Raw genomic sequence first — 22179 nt, forward strand, 5'->3', positions numbered from 1 at the left:
ATCAACTTGTGTCCCGTTACTCCTACTCTGCCGTGGCAACACTTCACGGATACTCTGGGTTTTTTTATCTCAACTGTGGGGGGATGTTTTGTACCCAGGGGGACCCTTTGATGCATTTAATATTATCTGATGGTGTTAAGCCTCAAAGGAAGTGCTCCTAATCTTCCGTAACTTACATCCACGAATAATGTCTGTAGCCCACGCAAACCTAATCCACGTGCAGTTTTGGTTGCTTCTGACTTCAGTATCTGTGGGTTTAATTACTCAGGCCTGGTCTCATCTGAGTTCAAGGGCCTGACCTTAGATTCTAAGCAACTCCGAAAATGAAAAGCCTTCTACAATGCCCATTTAGGTCCATGGCCTCCACTGCTGGTTTATAAAGGTGAGGGTGAGAGGACGGATGGGAAGAGGGAGAAAAATGGAGATCATCGGTTGGTCCAAGCAACTTACTAATAATACAGAGCCTACTGTCTAGTCCCTGTCTTGGATCTAAAACTCACAGTGGCAATCCAAAGAGCAAGTTAGTAAGTGGGTTTTTTCCAGTAAGGCATAACACTAATCTATAATATCCCTGACCACTCGCGGCTTCAATCAATTTGTCACTTTAAAAAATTCAAGGACATAAATGAAGCAATCTAGGCAGCTCTGAAATATGCCTATGGAGAAGAAGGCTGTATAAGCATACTGTCTTTACGTTCTGGGGTCTCCACCCAGGGTAGAGGAGGCCAAGGGGTGGGGGAAGAAAATGGACTTCTTAGAGTGTCAGTGTCCTCATCTGTGAAATGGGGATACAATCTCACAGTGTTATGAGAATTGAATGTGTGACGCTTGGAGTATAATGCTGAGCACAAATGCTACATCCAGTAAGGGCTGGGTGTGACTGGGCAGCAACTTGACCCAAACGTTCAAATGTAAATGAATGTCAAACAACAGCTATTCTATCCCTGAAACTTCTCAGTGCACTGGGGTCTAAAAGCAATACCTACTTGAGTTCAAATTTCAAAAGATCCAGATTTATGTTTGATTTGACATCCACTCAACGTTGTAGTATGCTGCTCCTGCTAATGCCACATGAATTTTTCGGGGTCTTGAAATTTGCTTCCTTCACTTTAAGATCAAAGCAGTGATACGGTAATACTGAGAGGGCCGCAACTGCACAAACGAGTTTAAAATGGACTAGAAGAAATGAACACCCCTTTCCCAGCAGAGATGGTGCGCTCACTGCAACACGTAGCTTAGGGCACTTCCAATTTGGAGCGGCTCTCATGCCATTAGTCATCTTCAAAAGGATGGCATACAGACTGACAGAGGGCTCTGAATTAAAGCTTTTAAGTTGTCTTCAGATTAAAACCGAAAGACACAGAGGCATCAGCAATACAGAAAACCACAACATACAGGTTTGAGCAAAAGGCTTGACATATAGTGATGAAATCTAAACTTCATAAAATTTTCTTTCCAAATAACAGCCAACTATCAAATTAGTAACCAAGTTATCGATAATCTCTAGAGATGTGTCCATAACCCAGGCTCTACAGGAGGGCACGCGTTTATTCTTGCTTGAGACAAAACGAAATGGAGGCAGAGAGACCCCGCCAGACTGCGTGTACCTGCATTCAGATCTGTGCTGCCATTTACTCTTCCCGTCCCCCGTGCCATGTAGCCCTTGACTTGGAGCCTAATAATCTTCAATCTATCAAGTCCCGGCCATCTGCTAAATAGGATGGCCAAGACAACCTACTTGCCTTGAATCTGACATCGCCAGCTGCTCCTTTGGTCCCATAAACGTCACATTCAGCCAATATCCTCTTGTGGGAGAAAGGATTTATGCCTGTTGAGGGTGAATGGCTACACTGTTAACCACGGCTGTGGGGGAAAGTGACAAACAGCAGGACCAGAGACTCCGCGTGTCCTTCCCGAATTGCAGAGTGGATGGTCCACCCACCCTGATGGTTAGCAGGTAACTGTGTATTCAGAAGCTAAAGTGTCTCACCAGGACAAGGGCAAGCACTTCTTAGGAGGTCTGATTTCAGACCCGATTCTTCTCTTCTTCCATGGCTCTCACCTAAAGAGCCACGTAGCAAGGACGCTGCAGCTTCTTTCATTCTGACTCCAACATCTTGGGTACCACTCACCAGGTTTTACTTCAAGTTGCTGTCAAGCACTTCCCAGCAATAAGCATTCATAACTTGGATTTTTTTTTTTATAAAACTACATTTCAGTTAGGACTCCTCCAGAGACAGAGCACTGACCGGATTCCTTTATCAATAAATTAAACACTGGTCAGTAATTTCGGAAATGTGTCATTTTTCAACAAGATAATAATAGCATCAAACTACTAACCACTCATCTGTTTGGAAAACATCATTCTCTGTTTGGTTCTTCTTAATCCTCACAAATATGACTCCTCTTCTTGTATGGCCTATCGTCTGAGCCTCTAACGGAGAAACTGCTTTTTTCCCCTTGACATCCCAATAACTTTTTCTATTCTCTCCAGACTGTCACTGCTCCCAGTGGGATTGCAAAATGCGGAATAAGAGGCCTTGGTGCATTTAACACCCCAAGCTGCCATGGAGTAAAGTCAGAGAGAGAACAGAGATATAGTCCAGAGGGAGTGATGGCCAAGGAAGAAGCAGCTCTGTAAAGCTGCAGGACCTCTCATGAAATGAAGGGTTTTCATCTCCTCACCAACTAACCGCAAGGAACCAAGTATGGATTTCTGGCCAGGAGGCTTGGTTTAACTTCAAATAATAAATTTCCAGCATCGTAGTTAAGCCTCATCTAATAGATATGCAAAACATCACAGAGGCCATCTCACTGGAGAAGGAAGAGCTCCTGTCACAGAGGAAGGCAACAGCCCTGTATCGTCATCTATTTCCAGTACTTGACGGGACACACTCCTGGGACTGGTCTCCATCAGCAGGTGAGAAAAGCCCTAATTCCTCAGCCATGGGAAGGGATTAATATTAAAGAGCAAAATAATTATAGACGGTAATAGGATTCACCCTCCCACCTTCAAGTGGAGCTTAAACATAGACAAGGCTTACTTCCTGTTAATTCATAATACTAGTGGAAATTGGTCAGTTTGCAAGTCACTCATCTCTGGAGAATTGAGAGGCACGGCCAGAGAAGGCCACGGAGGAGATGAATTTAATGTTCTTGGTCCACTTAAACTGACCGTTCTCTATCCCTCTGCCTCCATTTCTTCAGTCCACCAGAGGATTTACCACTTAATTGACAGACTTGGCTTGGAGAAGTCTATTACTGGAAAAACCAACCCAGCAAGGTGACAGCAAGGCCCAGTAGCAAACCTGCACAACTGCAAGTCTTGCCAGCAACAGGCATGCCTATTGTCAACACAGGTGATTTCTCATTTTCATGAGGATCAAGCTGTCCCAGGCTGGATATACAGTGCCATTTCCTCTGGCTCTGGACTCGACGCAACGTTCAATTTCAAAGCCAAAGCAGAAGAGAGGGAGGGAGTGGGCAGACTGGGGCACCTGGCAAATGGAACTTCCACAGGGGCCCACATGGTGATTTTTGCCCTTCTTTGTCTTTTTAATGCATTGTGTTTCAAGAGCCAAAAAGGTAGTGGGGAAGCCTTTACAGTAGTTCAAGACAGGGAGGGTCCCAGAGCCCGCCAGCCCCACCCCTGCCAGCCTTTTCAATGTAAAAGTTGCTCATGAACTGGAAAGAAGCAAAAAAGAAATTCCAACCTAGCAAAGTATGACCTAGAGCCTTAAGCTACAGGGCAAACCATTTCACATAGGTGCTGTCAGGACCTTTGATTTAAAAAAAAAAAAAAAAAAAAAAGCGGGGAAGCCTGGGGCAAGAGGAGCTTATTTCAGGTTCAGTGACTTGCCTGCAAGTTTCTCTTGAATTGGTGTGGCAATGCTGGACAATGCTGACTTTCTCTTGTGAATAACCCTGCCACGTGCTAAAAAGCCCCAACAACATCAAAGGCTTGGGGGAGAATGCTGAGCTGTTCCCACACGTAGCTTCGACTAAAACGCTTTAGAGGTGAACTCTCACCCTTGATTTTTCATTCCCTCAAAGCAAAACACCCTGCTCCGGGCACTCCATTTACAAAAGACTTGGAATCCAGAAAGCACGATGTGGGGGACTGCTTTAAATCCCCACCATGCATACAGCAACTTAAGAGACTAGGCATATCGGATCAGAGGGGTCGCCAGATTGATCCTTCCCCTGAAAAACATTCCTCTTTAGGAGTAGGTCAGGTCATCATTTTGGATAAACCTGAAGTTCAGTAACCAGGCGTCCAGGTGGCCTTATGAAGGATGGCGGAAGACCATGTAAATATCATGTAGATATCATACATAAACTATTAAAGCAAACCTTGCTCATCTCACAGTTATGGAAAGAGTGTATGATGGGGGAAAAAATGATACGGTGTCTTTTGCCCAAATTGTAAGAACCCAGTTCTTAACACTCATTCACTCAAAAAATAAGCACTGAGTGCCCACTGCATGTTGTGGTGGCTGACTCTAGGATATCTCCCTATGATCCGTGACTCCAGGTATTCAGGCCCTACAAATCTCTCCCTTTGAGGGTGAGCTGATCTAATGGCTTATTTTAAACCAGCGAATGCAGCAAAGGCAAACAGAAGCCACATCTGTGATTAGGTAACAAGAGATTCTAATCTCCGTCTTGCTAGCAGACGCTGACTATGGCCTACCTGGCTGGCACCCTTTGGTGAAGTAAATAGCCATGCCAGAGGGGCACATATGGCGAGGCGCTGAAGGGAACTGAGGTCGTCAGTACAACGGCCCTGGAGGAACTGAATTTTGCCAGCAACCTAAGGGAGAGTGGAAGGAGGGGGGTCCTTCCCCAGGGGTACTTTCAGATGAGACCCCAGCATGAGTCTACTTCTGGCTCCCACAGAGGGGATGAGGGCCTTGGCTTCCATAGAGAATCCATTCATCACCACTGTCCTCAGTCTGTGAAGGCAGTTCCTAGCCTTCTGAATAAACACTTACCCCTCTTAGACCTGAGCTGCTATGTTACATCATAGCTTGTAAAGTCTGACAGGAAGCAGTATGTTTAGAATCTAACTTTCGACTAGGAAAAGGTGGCGGAAATTATCGGCAATCCCCAAATGGAGCTGATAATCGCTGATAATACATTCTGGGGCAGGCAAAGAGTTTTCAGTGGCTTTTATGTTTAAACAAACATAGAAAACCAGTACATTGCAGCATCAAACCTAACACCTTCTTAATGAAAGCTGTCCCTGGGCGAGGCGCAGAGCAAAATGCACCAGTGTGAGCAGCCTTTGTTTCTGATTCATAGCAAGCAAGCCAAGTGCAAACTAATTACACACCCCAACGCTTGTTTTTTTGGAGGGGCTATTTCTACTCTGTGCTTCCTTTGGGGCACTGAATGATTGCTCCCATAGTATAGTCTCTGAAAATTGATTTAAGTATCAATCCACTCTCCCAACCAATACCTCACAGGGCATCCCCTATTCCAAACCACACACTCACAGGAGGACTGTAGTGCCTCATACTCTAAGGGGGACTTAAGCTCCCTGTCACTGTCCTCTAAAACCAACCTGTTAAAACTCTTCTAAACATCCTACCTACTCCATCCACCAACAAACCTATGAAAATGGTTTTTAGCAGACACCACAGAAGCTGTCAAGAGTGTCTGATTTAAGAGCCTTCAGTAAACAACATTTTGGAGGATACGGAAAGATTACTTAAGTGGACAAATGTCTTCAAATTAAAGACATTTATTAAATTAAAGAATCATTTTAAGAAAGTGACGAGTCTAACAAAAGCCAGCCCCATCTCAAGGAGGACACAAGATTAATGCTAACCAAACAGTTCAGCTTTGTATTTAAAATGCACCTGAGCTCAACAGAGGATAAAATTAAACTGCAACAAGGAAAGACAGAATCTGTCCCAGCAGGCCTTGACTGATAGAACGTGCCATTTGTAGCAGAACAAAATGGAAAGCCAGGAAGTTTGTTTCCAGCAATCATTGCCTCCCTGGGCCAACTTTTTTCTCCTCTGAGGAAATAGTGTAACTTCTTCACAGGGCATGCCATCTACTTATTTAAGCAACAGTACTCAGGATTTTTCAATTCCTCCAGCAGCTCAGTTGGAAAAAATGGGCCCAGTGGGATACGGGTAGGTAACATTTAACCAGAAAAAAAAGCTTATCTTATAAAAACTGCTGTTGACAATAATGTGAAAATAAGTCACTCCTTAAAAAACAATGCAGAGGGATTTCCTGTAGGTGAATGTGATGGACTCGCTGGAAGCAGCAATTTGGGTTTCTGAGACTAGCACAGCGGTTCAGTGCAGAGTTTCTGAAACCAGGTTGGCAGACCCGGGTTCAAAACCAGGCTCTTCCAGTTAACAGCTAAGTGATCACAGGACAGTTCATTATAGTCTCATTGTGCCTCAATTTCCTCATCTGTAAAATAGAGAGTACTCCCCCTTAACTGTGTAGGGTGATTAAGAGGATTAAATAAATGTTTAGCACAGTGACTAACACATCCAAGATTCTTTAAAAATGTAGCTACAGACACTCTGTCCCCAAAGAGGCACAGGCATGTCTGCTGGGACACAACCAGGAACACACAAACACACACAAAGATATAAACACACCACTACTTCCGGCTACCGACAGACCAGGAGTTTGCGGGGGTTCCAAGCCAAATCCAGTCAATCATGACCCTTCCACCTCCAGGCCAAAATTTCATTTCAATATAATGGTTATCATCTTTCAGCCCAGTAGACCAATCCCCAAAACTTGGAATTATTCTGATTCTTCCCTTTCTTGCCACACCCACATTCGATGCATCAGAAAGTCCAACCGATTCTAACTCTTAAGCAGAACTTGAATGTGTCCACCACCTCTCCCCAGCTCCTCCACTCTGACTCTAGCCCAGGCCACCACCACCTTTAACCTCAGCAACGTCTGATGGTCTCAGCTAACTGGTTTCTCAGTTTTCTCCGCTGTGCCCTCCAGGAAGTCCTTCTCCACACAGCAGTCAGACCAGTGGTTCTCCGCTGGCTGCCTGCTGGGATCACTTCCTAATCAGAGTAAAACAGAGACAAGGGACAGTAAGGACACACTATTCTGACTGAGCTGAGGGGTGGCCAGGCATCTGGTGTTTAAAAGCTCTCCAGTGATTCTGAGAGTGAGAGCCACTGAGTTAGAATGGTCTTTGAAAAGTAAATCCAATCACAACACAGGCCTGCTGCAAAGTTCTCCAGGATCTGGAACCAGGCCACCTGCAGATTCTTCCCGCACAGTAATAATTATAATTCTCATGATTCCCATGGTTCACTACAGGCCAACCCCACTGGCCTCCTACCTCCTCCTTCCTCTTTCTCCTGAGCATTTCACTGCCTCCGGGCCTTTGCTCTGCTCACCCTTTGGCGAGAAGTTTCCTTGTTCAGTTCTATGCAGAAGAGAGTCTCACTTTTCAGACCTCAGCTCAGTGTGGCTCCATCAAGAAGCCTTCCCTGACCACCCATTCAAACTGGCCCATCCCACACATCTGCTAACCATCACTAGGTTTAGCTCCCTCCAAGCACCAACCTCTGCCTGTCAGCACCTGAAGGTCAGGGTAGAGGGTAGCCCAGGGAATCAGTGCATCAGAGGCAATCCAGGCGGGAGGAGCCGCAAAGATTAAGCAGGCCAGAGGTCCTCATCCTCTCCAAGTGTCACCCTGGTACCACCTAAACCACCTGCTCTCTCATAGTGCTGACTACACTTCCATGGCCTATTTAAACACCTGTCTCCTGACTGAGCTCAGAGCTCCCTGAAGGCAGGACTCATGACAAATTGAAATGATACTGGAGTAATCAGACTTCAGGCCCACAGAAGTGGAATCAGGCTGTCACTGAGGATCTGGTCTCACACGTGGTCCTTGCACCACTGAGAACCTGAACTTTCTGTGGACTGTACAGACCCAAGGACAACCCCCAGCTGTATATTCAGACCAACACCTGCCAGCTGCAACCCCATGGTCTCAAGGTCTCCGCCTATAACTGTGCAACCATTTTGGATCCCAACCAAACCTTACTTACAAGCACCCTTACTTCTTGCCAGCTCTAATTATAATTCTTGATAAACAACCTATGTAACTGTAACTTTATGGTTTTTGCCTTTATAAGCCTTCCCTGTTTCGTAGCCCGGAGGAACACAAGTCCAGTGTTTCTTGAATCTGTGTCTCTCAGACTGCAGTGCTAACAAACCCCAGATGAACCTCTCTTTATTTCAGTCAAGTCACTGTTAATGAAATTTTGGTTATCACTTTATTTAATTGGATTTTATATTGCCAGCTCTGTCTTCAAGCTGACAATAACAAATGTTTGTTTTCTGAAAAGAAAAACAGGCACCTATTAAAGTGGTGGAAAAGAGGAAAGAAATAGTGGAGAGAAAGTTAAAACTTTAGTCAGGGCATCTAGAGAGTTGAAAGAATTCTGCGATTTACGTCCAAAGAATTTGATTCAAGTCCTGGTTGTATACTGGCTGTGTGACCTGAGGTAAGTGACTTAATCACTGGGCGAGTGGATGATGACACACTTCTCAGAGTGGACCTGCAAGGGAGAGATGTAAGAATGTGTCTGATAACAGGTCTTACTTCCCACAGCTTACATACCAGGGGATATTACACTGAGATGGGCTCTGGTTTTATTTTCTTTGAAGGGACTTTGGAGGTTTTAAAAGAGAAAAGCAAAAAATAAATAACAACAACAACAACAACAACAACAACAATAATAGAAGGAGGAAGAGAAGAATAAATTAAGGACTGCTAAAGTAAGTTTCCTGCTTTTTTAAAAATAGATCTTAATTTGCTCCCAATTAAACACACAATCTTCAAAGTCATGTTGTCTTGGTTCACATCAGAGTCCCACCACTGATGAGGTGCGACAGAGGTCAGCGAACTACGGCCACTGGAACATTCCCACCCACTGACGGTTTTTGTAACTAAAGTTTTACCGGAACACAGCCAGACCGCTGGTTTACATACTGCCTGTGTCATACAATGACAGCACGGAGCAGCTGGGACAAGAACTGGAAAATCCAGAAATACTTAGTATTTGGGCTCTTTCTTAAAAAGTTTGCCAATCCCAGCTTTAAGGAAATAAATTGCTTAACATCCCTTAAGCCTCAGTTTCTTCAATCTGTGAAATGGAGACAGTTAAGAGTATTTCCTCAACAGAGCTGTTGAGACAGTCCACAGAAATGAAATAATGCACACAGACTACTTCGCACAGTGCCAAGCATATGTGAAGATTTTATACATTAAAAAAATTTTCTTCCTTGTGCCTCTGGTATTTGCTCATTTTCTTTTTTAAAATTATTTATTTATTTATTATTGTATTATGTAATGGTTTTATTTTGGTGGGGGGTGAGGGGAGGTAATTAGAGTAAGTATTTTTGGAGGCGGTACTGGGGACTGAACCCAGGACCTCGTGCATGCTAAGCATGTGCTCCACCACTTGAGCTATACCTTCCCCTACAAGAATTTATACATTTTGATCTGTCAATGTTTTTGTTAAATTATCAGTGATAAACTTCATCCCTTCAACCACCTACCCACCCATTCATTAATTCACTAATTCATACACTCAACAAATATTTACTAAGCACCTAGTAAGTGCCAATGATTAAACTAGAATATATTTGGCTACAGACATATCTATCAGATGAACAAGAGCCAAAAAAAAAGGAGAGAGAGAATGAAAATTTTCTCTCTGTACTGTGCCCCAAGCCTGTAAATTTATACCGTAAGACTATCAGTAGTTACAATATTAGCACTATGTCAACTAGACTTTGAGTTTTGTTTCCATAGGCAGGGCAATAGGAAGCCCAGAGCTGCCCCCACACTAAGCCTTCAAAAAAACCTTTGGAGAGTGACTCGCTTACTGCAGTTACAGAAGGCGCAACTCGCAAGCAGGGAGACTTCCCATGACGGTGAAGAAACCGCCCCAGTTTTACGGTGTAGTAGATGAACCGTGACTATCTGTAAACATCACATGAAAACTGCCCTCAATGCAAAACAGTTCTTCACAGGTGGTGGGTTATTCAGATCTTGGTATCACTGCTAAAGTAACTCCAAGGGGCTAAGAGTGCACCGAGAGGTGTGAGAGTCATTTCCGAATGTTAATCTGTGGAGTTCAACACTGTCATGTGGGGCGCAGGGCAGTATTTCCGTTGGTTGAACAGTGTGGAGGATGAGCCACAGAGAGCAGTTTGTCGGTGAACCTGGAGAGGTCCCCTCTCAGCTCTCCAACTCTCTCACCATTTCAGATAATACCTTTGTAAAAGGTATTTGCCTGCTAAGTTACTGCTTTTTCAACACAATCTAAGCCTCAGTGAATGATTCGAGCTGGTCCTTTTGAATAATAAGGGGGTGACCAGTTTCTAATAAAGCCAAAGTCTTGGGATGTACGCAACCAAGCGAAGTGTCACTGAAAGTCAGAGCCCTGGAGAGTTCTCTCGTGAATACAGAACGTAAATGCTTCAGCGTAAAGACGCAGGGAGATGTGAACTGTTAACTCGGAACCTTCAGAATTATTTTTAGATGACTTGCTGGGTATTAGCTCCTCAAGACTGTCAGATAACCAACCCACACTTAAGCTGTACGTCAATAAGAGGTCTCATTAGGCATCAACTCTGAGATGCAGAGGTCCTTAGATTAAATGACCCCTCCCCATAGACACTGAGGCCCTGGATGAAAAGAGTGTTGTAATTTAATTTTTACGTTAATTTTTAATTGAGATAGAACATAAAATGATAAATTACATGAACCTTAAGTGTACAACTGTATGAATTTTCACAGACGTATATACATATACATACACCCCCATGCAACCTTAGTCCAGATGAAGACAAATATTTCTAGTAGCCGAGAGCTCCCTTTTGATCCCCTCCCAGTGGACATCCCCATATTCCCCACGTACAGCAATGGAATCATACACTGGTTTCCTGTTTCACCTACTTTCGCTCATCATTGTATCTGTGAGATTCTCCCAAGTTCCATGCAGCAGTAGTTTGTTCTTATTCATTGCTGTAGAGAATCCAATCATATGAACGTATCGTGATTTATTTATCCAATCATTTGCTGTTTTATTGCGAAATGATTTCGCTTTTGGTCATATAAACCATCAGCAATTTGAGGCAGTTTACGGAAAGGTTTTCAGCCAATAAGGCACATCAGGGCGGCATGCAACGTCTTAGGAAAGCAGGCAGAACAGCAATGACATTGAATCTGACCCTTATTCAAAGGTGCCAGAAGTCATGGCAACAGATTCTCAATCAGTCCCATGACCCTTGGAGTCAGGAGAGCATGACTGTCAAGTGCAAGGACTTTAGAGTCGGGCGGACCTTGAGGTTTGAGTTTTGGCTACCTGGCTGACTTTGGGCAAGTCTCTTCACCTTGAGATTCATTTCCCTCAACCCTGAAATAAAGCCTCAATAGCCCTCTTATAGCTGTCATGAAAACTGATACAATCATCATTCATTGCATAAGCACTCCCAAACACTGCTTATTTCTGTATTATAATAATACAATACATACAATACAATATATTTGAAAAAACTGCTTTCCATATACACAAACCGTGATTAGCTAATTAAAAACATCATAGTAAGCCTACTTTTGAACAACCTTCCTCCTTTCATTCTTTCTCACTATTATGTATCTTGAATCAGTCAATACTGTGCCTGGTACAGTTACACTCTATCATCTCGGCTGAAATCCTTAGATAATAAAGACAAATGAGGAACACTGACTTCAAGCACCTCTGTAAGCGACATACTCTCTTCTTTGGGCTTAGCTGTCAGTGAGGAGCCAACATGACTTCCACAGGCTTTGCTCCATTATCCATCACTTTTCCTAAAGCGGGAACCCACTTGTGTATATTTCTAGCCCTTGGAAAATCTGTTGACATTCAAAACTACAGAACAAAACTTTACTGGAGGGTCTGCGCCGAAGATAAACATTCTCTTTCATCTCCTGGGGGAAAGGAAATTTTTCGTTTGTGATTTTCAGTCATTTGCATTAGTCTCGAGAAGATAAACTAACAGGAGGTTTATCTGTGAATTATAAATACTATGTACACCACTTACTACCAAACCCAAGAGAGACGAAAATTCCGTCTGGTCATCGATGTAAGGAACAATCAGGAGGCAGGACGATAAGAGAGGAGACAAATGTGATGATGGCTGAAAATCTGTATTTTCCTGATGGCCTGAAAATCTATGAGCTTTGACTGTGCTTCTGTACAACTAACGATTCAGCTGAATCCCATTTTAGCAAAGTTATGGCCACTAATACTAGCCCAGATGTGTAAATTGCCGTATTTATTTCAGGTTAAAAATTAGTTACCTTTTAAATTAACTTGGTCTGTTTACAGGTCAACATTTCTTTCTTTGTTCCCCTATTGGCTTTCTCATATAACTTAAACCATTGAAGTACGTGAAGAAATTAAGCGATACAGATAGAAAGGAGGAGGGATGAAATTCAGTAACAGCACAAGTACTCACGACCTTCAAATAAAAAATTCCCCGTGTTGACAAGAAACTTATCAAAGGAGCATGGACCTCCTTGCTAGAGTGGTGTCATCTGTGACAGCCTTTCGAATTGAACACTGGGCATACTCTTGACCCAGGAAATCTGCTTCTAGGAGTTTATGTAAAGAAGAATACTTGGATACGTGGATGAGGGCAGAAAGATGTGGATACAACACTTCGGTGTTGTTCATTATAAAAAAAAAAAAGTTGGAAACAACAACAACAAAAATCCATTAATAGCTAACTAGTTAAATGAATTACAGTTACCACCATGCAGGGTAACACCACGAAGTGGTTAAAAAAGGATGAGGAAAGTCTGCATCTTCCAAGATCAAGACGTGACTATGACATGTTCCTAGGGTAAAAACCACTTTATGGCAGAGCTTCATCCTCTTTGGGTGACGCTTATTTGTAAATACTTTTAAAACTTCTGATGGCAGACAGAGCAAGCATCAGCAGTTCGCTCTGGAGGCTGGGATCAAGGGCATCCCATCTCCCTTTCTCCTTAATGGACCCTCATGCTGCTTGAAATTCGTACAACATGATTATTTTTAGAATCAGAAAAATGCATTTGCGTTTTGAAAAAAACACTGTATTTAAGTGCTGATATATTTGTATATATCAACTTTGATAAACACGTATGTATCTCAAACGTACTATGTGTATTTTGTGATCTTGATTTGCGTGCATATCTAATTTGGTATGTTTATATCAAATATGCAAATGATAAATGAATAAATTCGTATATGTCTATATTACAGCAAGTGGCAAAGACAGGCCAGGGGATGGGAGCAGAAAATGCCAATACTCAATGTCTCAGTGGACTGAGGAAGCGGGACCTCCCCGGGACCTGGACAAGGAAACAAGGAAATGTTTCACTAAGAATAAGACGCTGTTTCACCCAAAAGGCCCAGAGTGAACAGACCGAGTTCTCAGACAGGAGTCATCATTTTTCTCCTCTGAATTGTGATGCATGGGATTCTCTGTAGTGGAATAGGGTCTGAAGTGACATGGTTCACAATGAAAGGCAGGGAAGAGCTGAAGAAATGCACCCCAAAGTGACTTTGGGAAGAGCTGTCACAGCAGAGGGGACGGGAGTGGACATGTGAGGCCAGTCTGGAGGAGTAGGTTGAGTGTGAGCTGCTGTTTCTTTCCCATTCCTCAAGGAACCCTCCTTAGAGACATCACACACACACACACATACACACACACACAAGTAGGTGAAGGCATCTATGAAGAAAGATAAGCAGCAGCAGCCAGATTTCCTAATTCATACAGGGGAAACTATTTCGGTGGGAAAAAAAGGGAAAGAAGATCTGGGGTGGACAATATTTCCGGAATACCATGTTGGAAAATTACAGGTTGTTTTCATTTCAGGGCTTATCCGAGAGCCCCTGTGATGCTAAACCGCACTGTCCGTCTCTGAGAAAGGGAGGGCATTATAAACTAGATGACAGTTCCCAAGGTCAGGCATCTTCCGGGAACAGCATTCCTCAAAGCACATGCCGGAACGCCCCGTCTAGCCAATTTCAGAGCGCCACCTTCTGTAACGGTTCAGAGCTCCACATGGCATTGCCTGTGTGTGTGATTTAAATTCTCTGCCAGCACTGCACAGAGAAGGGCACACAATTCCACTCAAGGGATTCACTAGTACAACTCTGGGATGACAGCATCTTAAACATTACTCTGCAGCGTGGACACGTGTGAAGGAATACCAAACTCTCAATCTGACTCTGTGAATCTGGCCTGCGTGGAGGGTCTGCATAGAGCCCTCCACTCTCTCCAAACCAGTGAGATTCCACAAAGCACTCCTGCCTCATCCTGCTCAGCTGGCTTTCAGTAATTTATACAGTAAAAGAAATGCTTCGCAAAGTCCCAAAGTGTGCATCTTCAGACACCATTTCAAAGATCTGGTGTCATAAACTATTTTCATGTATTACAGAGGGCCTACCAGTTTGCAGCCTCTGAAATTCCTACCAGCAAGTATCGTGTATGGAGAGTAAATGGGAAACAATTGAAAAGACAAATGAATTCTCACGCGCTTAGAAATGTGAACGGATCGCACAGAACAGGATACCGGTGTTCTGCAACATTACTTAGTCTAGAAATATGAAGCAATACAAATGCTAATGCAAACTCTATTGCATTGTTCGTTAACTTTTCACACACTCAGGTCCTGTCTCCCTGACAGACTTGCAAAGCAGGGCCTGAGTATCATTCGTTTTTTTAGCACCTACTCCAGTGCCAAGCACGCCGACAAGGCTGAATAAATCTCTGCTGAGTGGATAAATGCCGTCATACTATAAAGGCATAAAAGGGTATTTACTTATTTTGTACTCAGTGCAGTAATGCTGGTGGGAATATTCAGCACCGGATTACGGACTGTCTGATGTAATCCATACTAAAATAAAATCAGTTACTAAGCAGAAATATCAAAGAATGTCAAAGAAAATAGGGTGTTGGTCACAACTTGGCAGTTCAAGAGCACTTAATCCTTTTTGCAGGTGGATTTTGTCTTGTCCCATTTTTTTTCCCCCTTAAGTCAGGATCCATTCAGGAGACAGAAACCATATTGGTAGTTTGAATAGGGAAAATTTAATATAAAGAACTGCTATCAAGAAAAAGGTGGTTAACCACCAAAAAAGGCATGGGTGGAGGGTGGGGACAAAGGGCTCTCAGGGGAACAGGAGAAGCAAAGGCTGAAAGTGGCCACTAATTCTGGAACAGAGAGGGAGCGAGGAAGAAATTAAGAATTCAGAAGGCCCTCCCCACAAGGCTGATACTGAGACCTCTTTGGGGAGGATGTGGATGGCACAGGAACACGACCCTGAACCCAGAGCATGGGACTTGCCAGAGGGTGTGTGTTGGTGACGGCCCAGGGAACTGGCCCACTGGGTAGCAGAGAGCCCTCCCTGCTGGTGAGTGAGAGCTGGCCGGGGCACACGCGGAAGAGCGGTGTGCTGGATGGTGGAGAAATTTACCAGAGAGCCTCTGCATAGGACAGACGAACTGCTAAGCATGCAAGTCGGCTGGAGGTGGTCTGAAGGAGCAGCCCGCCCAGTGGTGAAGCAGCTTGCCGGAGGATGTGGGCTGGAGCTGTTGGGAGGGCTGGCAACATGAATGCCACTGAGCCACCCTCTTGCCACCTAGCTGCCAACCACTCCCATCCACAGCTCACAGAAGCAGCCGGGGACGCTTCACCCTCTGCAGTGTCCCGCAGCGCCCTCTACTGACAAAGCTACCATTTGGAAGAAGTCTCTAGAGGGTTCGGCTCCAGGATCCCAACGACGGGCAGCAGCGAAGGGTGGGTTTGCAACTGAGAGGCAATCAATGGCTAACTGGTACACTTTCTGTTAAGGCAGTCAGAGTGAGAATGCATGGTTTTATCCATAAATGCCAAAAATTCTATAAAGCACCGACTGAAAGCCTTCTCTGCAAAAGGAAAATCAGGAAGCAATAAGCACTTCGTACAGTGCCTGATACAAGTAGGTGCTTGATGAATGTGTAAGCAATGAATGAGTGAGTGAATGAATGAATGAACAAATCAGTGTTTTCAGCATTTTATCTTTGACCAGAACTCTGGTTAGTCTGCCACTTTCCGGAGGGCTTATCAGTATTCATACACGGGAAAGTATATTTTGCACTTTTTCTTTGTTACAAGATAAGCCAAGAAAACTTACTATCATACGTAACTCAATTTCACATGGAAAAAAAAAATCACAAGAGAAGTCTTAATCCATTTTATATGTTATTTATAGCTGACATAAACATTTCTTCAAGTTAATAGGCGATTGCCTGAGACTTAGAAACATATTGGTTGAATTATTAAAAAAACTGCCTTTATCATCACGGTATGTGTTGTTACAATATTTCATACACATTTTTTATGCTGTAGGCATGTCAGTATTCCTTTAGTGGCCCAGAAACCTCCTTTTTATGAAAACGTGGGGGACACAAAAATCAAAACTGAAATTTGGAGGTGATTCATCATTTTACAGGAGTATCCTGCGTTGTATAAATAATTTACCACACAAATCGTTGGAACAGTGAGCTCCCGTGATGCACCTAAGAATCTAATTCTATTGACAAAATTTTTATTGAGACATAATCCATAATAGGCACGTCCATTGTGAAAAGTGAGATATAACCAACCTCAGGTCTGCAATTTCCATTTCCACTACGAGCTGTTTCACATTTCCCTGGTTCTCAAAATTAATTGGAACACCTTCAGCACCTCTAATTTATAGGTGAGAGAGAATACGGTTCAATATAGGAAATCAAGTGCTTAATGCTGAGAGCAGCCTGGCATTGATATTTCTGGTGAAGATAATCAAGAAAAGAGACAGCTACTATTCTTCTTTTCAATAAGGTTCTTATCTTAGTATCAATTACTATATTCTTCCCAGAAAACTGTATGAACCCTTAGAAAAGAGACTGGGCAAAAGCTGTACACATCCAGAGACGTTCAGTGCTACAGAGTAAAAAAAAAAAAAAAAAAGAATGAAAGAAGATCTTTTTCAGATCTGTTACATTGCAAAGAGCGGTGCTACACGAAATCCATCAGCCATCTGCTTCCAGGGAACAAGCACAGTTTTACTAAAGATACTGTGAGGCTTTCCAGTGGTTGAGGGGGGACCAAATAAAATCAGGACTAGGACTGGAAGAGAATCACGTACTGACACCCCTGGAAAGACAACAGTCAGCCACTGAATGTGGAGCTCCTAGTGCAGTTCTACACCCTCTGATCTTATTTTCCTGCCTGAGTTAGGGCTCTTCGGACTTCTCTGTTCTGTGTGTGGTGTCTACCAAGACGGTCCACAAACAGGCTAACTAACTCTGATCCTAGAATCCACTTCACATTAGAGAGAGAGAAAAAAAATCACCCACCGTGAGTCAGTGATATCGTCCTTTCCCCTGCTAGATTCCACCTCTGTGTCCACGATGGCAAAACTGTGGAAGTGGTAGAAAACCCACGTACATCACCTCCTTCTCAGTGTTGGTACAGAGAATGTAATTTTCCCTGGGCAGAAGATATTTTTAAAATATTACATAATAATGAGGCTCACTAGGGTTACCATGAGAATAAAATTCGGGAATTCTATTTTAAACATACGATGATAAAGATCAGTTACTGTCATATAACCTTGACACTGATAAGGAAGGTGGCAGTAACCCCTCCATTTGTCAACATTACTACAGAAGATAATTGTGCCAGACGTCCTCACCCTGAAGCCGGAATTGCACCTGCCACACTCACTGCTGTGTCCCAGGTGGAGCATACAGGGCAGTGCTCACTGAATGTTTATTAAATGAACAGATTAAGAAACTTGAGAAGAGCCCTAAGTTGATGTGTGATGTGTGAATGACGGACAACTTGCTACTAGACAAGTGATGTGTTCCTGATGACCCAAAATACATGCCAAAGGTTCCACGTCACCTCCAGAAGCTGTAGAACCTGTGACTCATGACCCCCAAGTGCCCAGACAAGAGATGCTGAATCCACCGATAGGGGTTCTACTCTATGCTCCTAAGCTCTTTTCTTTCTTTCTTTCTTTTTTTTTTTTTCCAGCTGTGACTCCAGAAAGGATCCCAAGAGGAGTTCTACAGTCTCTTCTCTGGGTTTCATGGAGACTTATTTTACCCTTCTGTATTAGCCTCTTAAGGCACTGCGTCAGCCTTAAAAGGGCACAGGAAAGGGAAATAAGCTCTTTTCTTTTCCTTTAAATTGAAGCATAGTTGATGTAGAATGTTGTGTTAGTTTCTGGCGTGCAGCACAGTGATTCAGTTATACATACACATATTATTTCTCATGTTCTTTTTATTATAGGCTATTACAAGCTATTGAATACAGCTTCCTGTGCTAGACAGTAGGACCTTGTTTATCTTTTTTCTATATAGTCGTGTCTCTCTGCTAATCCCAGACTCCTAATTTATCCTTCTCCTCCTTCTCTTTCCCCTCTGGTAACCTAAGTGTGTTTTCTATGTCTGTGAGTCTGTCTCTGTTTTGTAAATAGGCTCATTTGTGTTATTTTTTTTCTAGATTCCATATATAAGTGATATGACATGTGGTATTTGTCTTTCTGTGTCTCACTTATTTCATTCCTTAAGCTTTTTTCTTACCCACTCAGAGGCAACTCAACAGCCTTCTCCAGAAGCTACTCCCAGAACCTTGTGGTCCTAAATGCATCTTTAGGAAGGTAAACTGACACACAGTCAGAGAGAGCTGAAAATCAAAACGAGCCTTCTGACACTGAGTCTATATTAGGAAATCTTCGCTCCCATTGAGTGTGGTTTTATAGCTGTTGATTCCAGTTGTCCAGATGAGAAATTCATTTGCAGCAAGACAGTTAATACCAATCTTGAATTTCCTCAAGTTTTATTTGCTGGGGGAAAAAAAGTCACGCCGAAACCTAATAAAACTATGACAGTAATTAACCCACATCACACACTAGAACATTAATATGCTATTCGGCCACTGCTACTAATACAGTTGCCCTAGAAATACAATGAATTTCTCCAGTGATGACAACTAAATCACGTTCTTCGTCTTTGTGGAAGTCTAGCCATAAATATCTGGGGAAAACTGTTGCACATCCCCCCACCCAGTTCCATTGTAACACATTCCTACAGCTCTTAGTAGAAAATAATGTACGCATAACTCCAAAATGACCACGCTTCTTTAAGTGTTTCCCCTGCAAACTCTAGTTAAAATAATTATTTCTTTATTATAATCATCATTAAGACATGTTAATTGCCAGAAATTTAGAAGCATAGTTGATACTTATAAGCCAACTAAAAAAATCAAAATTAAAGTTTGTCCCATCATTCAGATGTAAACAACAGTGAGGATTTAGTATACAGACGCCCAGTCTTTACTCAGTGCAACAGCCAGTCATTATCATAGGTTACACTTACTATGTGCCAAGTACTGTGCTAAGAACTTTACATGACTTATCTCAATTTTCACAATGACCTTATGCAATTGATGAAGCATTACCATTTTCTGGATAAGGACAGGCTTCTACTAGACGTTAAGTGCTCACCAAGGGTCATAGAACCAGCAGCAGGGAAGTCAGAGCTTCAGGTGCCCCCTGCACTATCCTGTTTCCCAAATGTATGAAAAGTAATGGGCAGAAGACCAAACAAGCAATTCTCCAGTAAAGACATACAAATGGCCAATAGGCACATGAAAAAATGTTCAACATTGCTAAGTAATAGAGAAATGAAATCAAAACTACAATGAGGTCTCACCTCACACCAGTCAGAATGGCCATCATTCAAAAGTTCACAAATGATAAATGCTGGAGAGGCTGTGGAGAAAGGGGAACCCTCCTACACTGCTGGTGGGAATGCAGTCTGGTGCAGCCATTATGGAAAACAGTATGGAGGTTCCTCTAAAAACTAAAACTAGACTTACCATATGATCCAGCAATTCCACTCCTGGACATATATCCAGAGGGAACTCTAATTCGAAAAGATACATGCACCCCAATGTTCATAGCAGCACAATTTACAATAGCCAAGACATGGAAACAACCTAAATGTCCATCGACAGAGGACTAGATAAAGAAGCTGTGGTGTATTTATACAATGGAATACTAATCAGCCATAGAAAGAATAAAACAATGCCATTTGCAGCAACATGGATGGACCTAGGAGATCATCATTCTAAGGGAAGTAAGCCAGAAAAAGAAAGAAAAATACCGTATGTAGAATCTTAAAAAAAAAAAAAAAGACACAAATGAACTTATTTACAGAATACAAACAGACTCACAGACATAGAAAAAAAAAACTTACAGTTACCAGGGAGGAAAGGGAAGGAGGAGACTTCGTTATCACAGGGGGGAAGGAGGTGGGAAGGGATAAATCTGGAATTTGAGATTTGCAGAAACTAACTATTATATATAAAATAGATACCATGTTTCTATGTATAGCCAGCGGACTATGTTCAATATCTTGTAGTAACCTATAATGAAAAAGAATACGAAAAAGACACAAAACCAGTTTTATTATTCTGGGTTATTAAATATTCCTCAACATCACTTTCAGTGACTGCTTATGATCCTACTGCACAGACAGACCATGATGCGTCTCACCCTTCCTGCTACTGGACATACGCGTTATTTTCAATTTATCACTATTAATATTTTCTAAAAGTTTGAATGAACATCTTTAAGGCTATATGCACATCCATGTTAATTTCCTCGGGATCAACCTCCAGTAGATTTTCCAAGTTACAAAAAAATACGTAAGCCTCTACAATTCTGGACTCGTGGTCACGGGTGGCACTGCAGACAATTCCAGACTTCACTCTCACGAGCAGTGTGTGGGAAGATCTTTTCCCAAAGGAGTATGCAAGTGAATTCTGTTCCCCGTCAAAAGTAGGCCTAACAAAGAAACGGAGCTATGCTCAAGTCCACTCGTTTACATGGTCCTTGAAGCCATAAACACAAGCACCACTCCGTATCTCTCCGCTGAACAATGATACTGCTATAAAACAATCTTAACAGTGCCTGGCGCCCATTACTCTTTCATCGTAATTTACTGAGTGAATGACTAAATCAGCAAGTGAATAAAGCCAAGATAATTACCAAGAAAAAGACAATTTCCAGATAACAAGGCAAAGGACTGAAAGCCCTTTAGGTGGGACTTCTCCGTATCATGTAGAGTTGCCACTTAATTTTGGCTATTAGAGCGTGTTTCTGGAATTTCCAAAGCTGTAGGGTTTCGTACCCCAATCTCGTATTTGGCTCACAAAACAAAGCAAATGAAGACAATAACTGCACATCACGGGAGCAGGAGAGGATGAAAGGAGAACGAGGCTCTCGTGCTGTCATTTCACCATGCCCCTGCACTTGACTCCAGGAGCTGGGTGACAAAGCACCATAACGATGTCCCGCCATGTATAACGACGAAAAACAAATCCCTGAAAAGGTCCAAAATGGTGTTGCCATAAAGCGCGTTGTGTTTTGGTAGGAAGCCAAGCAAGGAGGGCTCCCTCCCACGTGGCAGAACGTGTACGCTGTGTGGCATGGTGTGCCCTGAAGCAGAGGACACCATACGAAGGGTAAGTGGACTGAGACAAGTAAGTCACAGAGCTCCCTTCAGATTCAAAACCAGGACAGGCCTACTCTCTGCCCATACGGTGACATGAGTACAGAGCTGTGCTGAATTGGTTTTGGTCCTGCTGCATCTGTGAGAGGAGATGAGCTCCAGCTCCTTCTACTCTGCCATCTTAAAAGGACGTTTCTGGCTATACTTTTATCATATGAGGATCCCTAGTTACAGGGGAGTCTCGTGGTCTGCTTGTGAGACTGAAAAGGGATGTTCCTGCCAAGTCTTCACAAAAATCTCAGCACCTAGCGATCACCAATAAAGGTTATTATGTGACAATGCAACCGGATAAAGCAGCTGATGTTAGTCCAAAGCCTAACCAGTTCAGGCTATTGGCTTAAGTTTTTAAAAGTTAAGGAAAAAAAAAAAAAGAGCATTAAATACCAGGATGAATTACACATCCCCCCTGGAATAGCCTTTCACTATGAAGACCTAGAATGAACCAGGGGCCAGAAGAACCCACGCTGCATCTGTTTTACCAGCTTAAGCTGGAAGAGCTTTGCTATAACT

At 42.9% G+C, this 22179-nt stretch overlaps 1 protein-coding gene and 1 non-coding gene across 5 annotated transcripts in view; both read right to left on the reverse strand.

Moving 5' to 3' along the window:
• The window catches only part of PTPRG (protein tyrosine phosphatase receptor type G), a 666481-nt gene that overhangs the window by 166816 nt on the left and 477486 nt on the right, over positions 1-22179 (reverse strand). The gene's annotated exons all lie outside the window — the stretch shown is intronic.
• LOC116158412 (small nucleolar RNA SNORA26) lies at positions 18123-18244 on the reverse strand. The gene has a single exon (XR_004142714.1). It is a non-coding gene; the product is annotated as a small nucleolar RNA SNORA26 (small nucleolar RNA).

Source organism: Camelus dromedarius, chromosome 17 (genome assembly GCF_036321535.1).
Source record: "Camelus dromedarius isolate mCamDro1 chromosome 17, mCamDro1.pat, whole genome shotgun sequence".
Taxonomy (NCBI): Eukaryota; Metazoa; Chordata; class Mammalia; order Artiodactyla; family Camelidae; genus Camelus; species Camelus dromedarius.